The 7,049-nt window shown below is 36.4% G+C and overlaps 1 long non-coding RNA gene across 2 annotated transcripts; it reads left to right on the top strand.

The window, feature by feature from the left end:
- Positions 1 to 1,825: 1,825 nt before the first annotated feature.
- LOC122079026 lies at positions 1,826 to 6,332 on the top strand. Of its 2 annotated transcripts, XR_006140256.1 has the most exons (7): positions 1,826 to 2,043; positions 2,136 to 2,290; positions 2,528 to 2,736; positions 2,829 to 2,983; positions 4,392 to 4,555; positions 5,468 to 5,682; positions 5,829 to 6,332. It is a non-coding gene; the product is annotated as an uncharacterized LOC122079026 (long non-coding RNA). The 2 variants fall into 2 exon arrangements; XR_006140255.1 differs by having other exon boundaries at positions 5,468 to 6,332.
- The last annotated feature ends 717 nt before the right edge of the window (positions 6,333 to 7,049 follow it).

Below are 7,049 nucleotides of genomic sequence, written 5' to 3'. Positions count from 1 at the left end.
TATATGGTGTAGGAAGAAGCCTGTTCACATGGCTCTGTTCACAAGGACTTTGTGTGGAGCCGAATAAGCCAAATTGAATTGGTTGGATATTTTGAACTATAAAGTTTCTCTTAGTATTTACTGAATATTAGTTTCTAATTCCTTGTAATGAGTTACTTAGGTATTAAAATAAATACTAAGTAGAAGTTTCTAATTTTTTTACTCTCTATTTTATATATAATAACAATGGATTCTCTGGAAAGATTCTATCCTAGTTTCCATGCTAGACTTCGAAGTGAAATAGTATAATCTCTCCATTTTTTATTATAAATAAAGGAGATGGGGCATAGTAGCCCGACGATTTTGATGTTTTGAGAACTAGCTCTGAGTGTTTGTATTTGTGGTAAATTAGTCTCAGCCCTTGAGATTAGGAAAGTGGCAAGCAACCCTAGGTGGTGAATCCTTGGTTTGGTACTGGTGGTGAAGCTTTTCCCCTGTAGTCAATAGGTGGTATATATATCCCCATCTATCTTCTCATCTATTCTTCTCCTGCTTATTGTTTTGCAGAGTTTCCACTAAGCTTCTTCATTCGACTAAGACCTACTTTGATGACTTCTGATCTCTATTTTGTGTTTCACCTTTATGTCTATCTACCTTTTCTGTTATTCCTCACATAATATTCTGCAGGTTGCATATTTCTTTTGCTTAAGTTCTGCTGTTTTTCAGTAAATGCTGATTTTACAATGAATGTGCATCAGAAAGAACAGCTTCATGACAATGTTGTGTCCATGATGCAGTCCCTCCACTACCCACTACAAGTAAGTCTTTGCTTCTATGTACAATATTGAGATGCCTGACCCATTCATAGAATTCCATGCAATGGTTTGCATTTTTTACCTAAAATAATAAGTCAGAAACAGAAAGTAAATTTTATGTTGGCTCTTCGTAGGAACTACACAAGTATGTGATCTCTTTTGCCTGGTATTTTCTTTTACTTGCTTCAAAATTTTGATTGGTTGGTCTACTGGATTCAGCTTTAGGGGAACATATTCATCTTATCGTCCACAGTAAAAGCAGCAACATGCTCCTTCAGTGGGTTTCCATTACCATTACTTCTGCTAACATGATCCACTTACAATACTCTGTTCATTGGTCCCATCCTCCCATGCAGCCTATCGCTCAAAAGTGATAGAAATCTTGTGGAAACTGGTATGTAATATGGCATTTGGTGCATGACAGTGTACATTATAATAAACTTAAATATATATTTATATGTATGTGTTGTCCTTAGTCAAACTTACCATTGAATCGCTAAATTTTATGATATATATAAGGTGGCAGTACAAGTATTCTTTCCCCACTTTTCAAACTTATTTCAGTATTTGTTTTTATTACAATGTGTGGAAGACTTGTGCATTTATTATTGAACCTTTATTCTAATACTTGCTGCTTGTGGTGTCATATGAAAATAATTTCTTGTGATAATGTGGTTGAGTTCTTCTTCTTAATGTTGAGTAGGATGTTATCTTAATGTTGAGTAGGATGTTATCTTTGAGGTAAATTTCTTCATTTGCTAAGCGGATGCCTATATTTTAGTAGTCAGTTCATTGTGGATCTGTTTTGAACAAACTTTCTGTTCAGTTACCATGTTTACAAAAACTCTCCTACTAATATGTTTCTATATGATCCTTTGTATGTAAATTTATTTTTCTTTTGTCTACCTCAATGAAGTGGTCCATTTTTTTTTGTGCAAACCCCCCATGAATTATGTTTCTTCTCGAAAATGTAAGATGAATTTTTTTTTATCGATTTTCTAGCTGATTTCTGCTATAAAAATAACATATATTGCATTCAGCATCACGGCAGATGATTTTGATGCTTGGAAATTCATAACCTACAGTAGGAAGCTCACTACATCAATGCCAAGTCCAAGCAGGGAATTATTTAAGCTTGAAGGGAATATTAAATGATGTGAACTCCTAGATCGATCTGCTTTTGACTTGAATGACTTCCCTTAGTTGACATGAGGCCCTAGTTCTACTGGAGGGCCACAAGGAGAATTGGGTAATAACAATTTAATATTCTATTATTAGATTATTATCGTTAAGGTTCTTATTTATTGCTAATGGGATATTATTTGAGCCATGAATTTATAGGTTCTCTTTGGAAGCAAAATGTTGGTGTTACTTCTATCATCCAGCAGAACCAGGATTTCAACATCCAAAATGAAGGTGTCCTAGCTTTACCTAGCTTTAAAGGAGCTATTTTATTCTTGGGACCTAGATTATGAGGGGCTGCTTTAGTGATTAAGGTGAGTTTAAATGCTTTTGAGAAAAAAATAATCTTGTTCTAAGATAGATTTTTTTCTGAGAGAATAACCTTGATTTATGTAAATTTATTTTTCTATTGTCTGCCTCAATGAAGTGGTCCATTTTTTTTGTGCAAACCCCCCATGAATTTAGTTTCTTCTCGAAAATATAAGATGAATTTTTTTTTTATCTATTTTCTAGCTGATTTCTGCTATAAAAATAACATATATTGCGTTCAGCATCATGACAGATAATTTCGATGCTTGGAAATTCATATCCTACAACAGGAGGCTCACTACATCAGTGCCAAGTCCAAGTAGGGAATTATTTAAGCTTGAAGGGAATGTTAAATGATGTGAACTCCTAGATCGATCTGCTTTTGACTTGAATGACTTCCGTTAGTTAACATGACGCACTAGTCCTGCTAGAGGGGCACAAGGAGAATTGGGTAATAACAATTTAATATTCTATTATTTGATTATTATCATTAAGGTGCTTATTTATTACTAATGGGATATTATTTGTGCCATGAATTTATAGTTTCTCTTCGGAAGCAAAATGTTGGTGTTACTTCTATCGTCCAACAGAACCAGGATTTCAACCTCCAAAATGAAGATGTCCCAGATTTACCCGGATTTAAAGGTGCAATTTTGTTCTTGGGACCTAGATTATGAGAGGTTGCTTTAGTGATCAAGGTGAGTTTGAATGCTTTTGAGAAAAAAATAATCTTGTTCTAAGACAGATTTTTTTCTGAGAGAATAACCTTTATTCCATTTTATGGTAGAATCTCTCACTGGTTCTAATACGTTAGATTAAATTACAGCAATATCTATGTTAGTCAACCTATATTATTCTTTTAGAAATAAAGGGTGTTGGTGGGGGCTTTATAACCCATCTATAAGAAGGTATAGCAATGGGAAATCAGTAATTATGCTACTACCAAAGTAGTAGTGTTTGAAAACAGAATGATTCATCGCTTATCCTAAATGGTATGTAGCCTCCTTCCCTATTAGTTACAAATCATCCGCCAAATGATTCTATTGTTTTTTAGGAAAAGAAATTTGGCGTATTATGTTCTTTTAAACTCTGCATTGCAAGGATTTGAAATTGCCGGGCTGCTTGCTTAGTATTATATGATGTTATTCATTATTGTGATGCATCTCAATGCTTGTAAGAATTTCTACATGTTGTCTCACAAAGATGGGTAGTAGTCCTATCAGTTAATCCTCCCGGCCTGAGTTATCTATGGCTTTATGTATTTCTAGTCGCTAGTCTTCTCATAGTTTGCTGACTTGGTGATTGACTTGGTCCGTCCCCAAACAGGTGGATTCTTCCTCCTCCCTTGCTCTTCTTCTCCTTTCTCCTGTCCCTTACTCTTGAGTTGGTAGGAATGCAATGAATGAGCAAGAGGTTTTATTTATAGTAACTTAAGTTACATTAGGGCTATTTGGGTAATTAATGAGTTTTCACTCATTACTGGATTAATCCCTCATTTAGCACTAGCAGGCCCACGTTGGTGTGTCTTAATGCATAAATCCATCCCCTGGTAGGTTGTACCAGATATTGGGAGTGGTTTGAGGTCCACGGGTGTGAGGGTTCGGGCCCCACAGCAAATTAATCCCATTATGGCTAGTACCCTCACCAGAGTGTGCTCACCAACCGGTGACAGAGCCCATTGGCTACTTGGGGGTCCCCTTAGGTGATTGCTACGATATAGGCCCTCTCTATGTGTATTTAACTACTACGGTTTGGGCAACTCCCTTCAATGTCTGAGGGCTTATACTGACCTCTTCTTCTGTGGTTTGAAACCCTTCCAATACTTGGAGCATGAGTAGCATGTGTATGCGGGGTCATCCTTCCCTTCTCGGTAAAAGATAGTTGCTACACTGTATTCATTGGTATTGCTATCCTCTTGTGTCTCATCTGCACAAAATGAGAAAATTTATGGCACGGGTATAATAGTATAGCTAAGGGAAATCAGTAATTCTTCTGCTACCACAGTAGTAGTGTTAAAATACAAGATGATTCATCGCTTATCCAAAATTGTATTTAACCTCACTATTTGTTGTAAATTGTTAACTAAATGATTCTATATTTTTTTAGGAAAATGAATTTGGCGTCCTATATTCTTTTAAATACTGCATTGCAAGGATTTGGAATTCCCTGGCTGCTTGGTCAATACTATAAAATGTTATTGGTTGTTGTGATACATCTCATCGCTCACAAGTATTTCTACATGTCACCTCTCAAGCATGCGCAATGATCTTGTAAGTCAATCCTCCCTATCCATCATTGTCTATTGATTTATGTTTTTCCAGTCTCTAGTCTTCTCATAGTTTGCTGACTTGGGGGCTGACTTAGTCTGTCCCCAAAGACGGGGAGTCGAGTCTTGTTGACTCTTATTGTGTTAATCGGATGAATCAAACGATTGGCCTCATGATGCAATTCAAGGAAGAACACTGTTCATGTGGTTCTGTTCACAAGGACTTGGTGCGAGGCCCCATTAAGCCAGCTGGAATTGGTTGGATATTTTGGACTGCAAAGTGTCTCTTAGTATTTACTGAATACTTATTTTCTAATTCCATGTAATGAGTTAGTTAGTGGTTAAAATAGATACTAAGTAGTAGTTTCTAATTTTTTTACTTTCTATTTTATATGTATACAATGGTTTTTGAAAAGATTCCATCCTAGTTTTATCCTAGACTTAGAAGCAAAGTAGCGTTTCCATTAGTGTAATCTCTCCATGTTCTATTATAAATAAAGGAGATAGGGCACACTAGCCCGACGATTTGAATGTTTTGAGAACTAGCTCTATGTGAGTATGTGCATTGTGGTAAATCAGTCTCACCCCTCGAGATAAAGCAAGTGGCAACCCTAGGTAGCTAATCCTTGGTTTAGTACTGGTGGGCCGGTGGCGATCCTTTTCCCCCATAGGACATAGGTGGTGAAGCCTATGGTCAAATCCCCCTTCTATCTTCTCATCTATTTCTTCTCCTGCCTACCATTTTGCAGAGTTTCCACCAAGCTTCTTCATTCCACTGAGACCTACTTTGGTGACTTTTGATCTCCTTTTTGTGTTTCACCTTTATGTCTATCTACCTATTTTGTTGTTCCTCACATAAGATTCTGCAGGTTGCATAGTTCTTTTGCTTAAGTTTTTCTTTTTCATTGTTGTGCAGTAATTGCTGATTTTGTAATGAATTTGCATAAGAAAGAACAGCTTCATAGCAATGATGTGTCCATGATGCAATCCCACCACTACCCAAAGTAAGTACTGGCTTCTATGTGCAAGACTGAGATGCCCGGCCCATTCATAGGATTCCATGCAATGGTTTGCACTTTTTTCCTAAAAGAATAAGTCAGAAACAAAAAGTAAATCACAGGAACTACACAAGTATGTGATCCCTTTTGCCTTTTATTTTAGCCTCGCTTGCTTCACATGCAGTAAATTTGGTATTGTCTATTACTTGCTTCAAAATATTGATTGGTCGGTCTACTGGATTAAGCTTTGGGGGAACATATTCATCTTATCTTCCACAGAAAAAGCGGCAACATGCTCCTTCAGTCAGCAGCAGTGGGGTTTCCATTACTTTTGCTAACAGTAAAGACATTATCCATTTACAGTAATTGGGTCCCATCCTGCCATGCAGCCTATCGCTCAAAGGTGATAGAAATCTTGTGGAAACTGGTATGTATTATGGTATTTGTTGCATGATAGTCTACATTATAATAATTGTAAATATATATTGATACGTATGTGTTGTCCTTAGTCAAACGTACGATTGACTTGCTAAATATTATGATATATACAAGGTGGCAGTACAAGTGTTCTTTCCCCAATTTTCAAACTTCTTTCAGTACTACTTGATTTTTATTACAATGTGTGGAAGACTTATGCATTTATTATTGAACCTTTGTTCTAATACTTTCTGTTTGTGGTATCATATGAAAATATTTTCTTGAGATAATGTGGTTTAGTTCTTTTTCTTTTTTGTTTTAAAAATTTTCTCTTCTTAATGTTGAGTAGGATGTTATCTTTGAGGTAAGTTTCTTCATTTTGCTAAGAGGATGCGTATATTTTACACTTCTGTTTGTAGTAGTCAGTTCATTTTGGATTTGTTTTGTACAAACTTTCTGTTCAGATACCATTTTTATGAAAATTCTTCTATTATGTTTCTTTGTGATCCTTTGTATGTAAATTTATTTTTCTATTGTCTACCTCATTGAAGTGGTCCATTTTTTTTTATTTTTTTTTGTGCAATCCCTCCATCTCCAAAATGTAAGATGGATTATTTTTTATTGATTTTCTAGTTGATATCTACTATGAAAATAACATATATTGCATTCAGCATCACCACAGATGATTTCGATGCTTGGAAATTCATATCCTACAGTAGGAGTCTCACTACATCAAAGCCAAGTCCAAGCTGGGAATAACTTAAGCTTAAAGGGAATGTTAAATGATGTGAACTACTAACATACTAAAGTCACATGAATGCTATAGAAAATTAGGATCCTGACCTGCTTATGCCCCCTATTGGCAGTCCTCACCGCCGGTTCCTCCCCTGATCCCCTCTCACTACACCCTCCTACAAACTCTTGCTTCAGTCCCCCTCTGTCCCCGCTCCTCCTGCCACCCTTAAACCTTGCACTTACACCTCTGTAGTCAAATCTCTCTCCCTCTACTCCTCCCAACCCTTCCTTGCTGGTCACACTCTCTTCTTCCTTCAAATCCTCCACCTTATATCCGTCGGGTTCTAC

This window comes from Macadamia integrifolia, chromosome 5, assembly GCF_013358625.1.
Source record: "Macadamia integrifolia cultivar HAES 741 chromosome 5, SCU_Mint_v3, whole genome shotgun sequence".
NCBI classification, from domain to species: Eukaryota; Viridiplantae; Streptophyta; class Magnoliopsida; order Proteales; family Proteaceae; genus Macadamia; species Macadamia integrifolia.
This window is presented reverse-complemented; position numbering and strand designations above follow the sequence as displayed.